The following is a 773-nucleotide window of genomic DNA, read 5'->3' as shown; positions in this document are numbered from 1 at the left end:
CTGTGTGTTAGTCGCATCAGACGTGTCCAGCTCTTTTCAACCCCATGGACTATATAGCCCACCAAGCTCCTCTGTCCATGGGATTCTCCAGGCAAGACTACTGGAGTGGGTGGCCATTCCCTTCTCCAAGGGATCTTCCTAACCCAGGAATTGAACCTGGGTCTCCTGCATTGCAGGCAGTTTCTCTACCTTCTAAGCCACCAGGGAAGCCCTGTGCTCCACCTATTTAGAAAAATATGAAATTGAATTAGTTTGTTATTCTCCCTCAGGGGCCATGCTCATCTTCTCCATGTCTCTAATTTTACTGTAGTGCTGCTGAAAAGAGCACTGAACTTCTTTTTAGGAGGCCAAGTCAAAAAACCTTTCCTTTCTTGAGAACCAGCCCTCAGACGGCATGACTGGAGGCTGTAGACCCAGCTCAGGTCACATTGCCCTGACCATACCGCCACTGTGTTGGTGGGGAAGTCACCTCCTACCCTCTGCAAGAACCTGCAGAGGATTCAGGTCTCTGGCAGCAATTTCTGGATTGAAACCGCATGGATTTTGCTTCTGAGGGCAGGATCCATGCTTTTTTTAAGAAAATGTTTGTCTCTGTATCTCTAGTTCTGGGCACAGAATTGATATACCATAAATGTTTGTTGGGCTTCCCAGGTGGTGCTAGTGGTAAGGAACCCGCCTGCCAATGCAGGAGATGTAAGCAATGTGGGTTTGATCTGTGGGTGGGGCAGATTCCCTGGAGGAGGGCATGGAAACCCACTCCAGTATTCTTTCCT

At 48.8% G+C, this 773-nt stretch overlaps 1 pseudogene; it reads right to left on the bottom strand.

Annotated features, from left to right (window-relative positions):
* Positions 1-230: 230 nt before the first annotated feature.
* On the bottom strand, positions 231-327 carry LOC122437491 (annotated as a pseudogene).
* Positions 328-773: the final 446 nt, after the last annotated feature.

The sequence above is a fragment of the Cervus canadensis genome, chromosome 2 (genome assembly GCF_019320065.1).
Source record: "Cervus canadensis isolate Bull #8, Minnesota chromosome 2, ASM1932006v1, whole genome shotgun sequence".
Lineage (NCBI taxonomy): Eukaryota > Metazoa > Chordata > Mammalia > Artiodactyla > Cervidae > Cervus > Cervus canadensis.
Note: the sequence above shows the minus strand (reverse complement) of the source record. Positions and strands in the feature narration are given on the sequence as shown.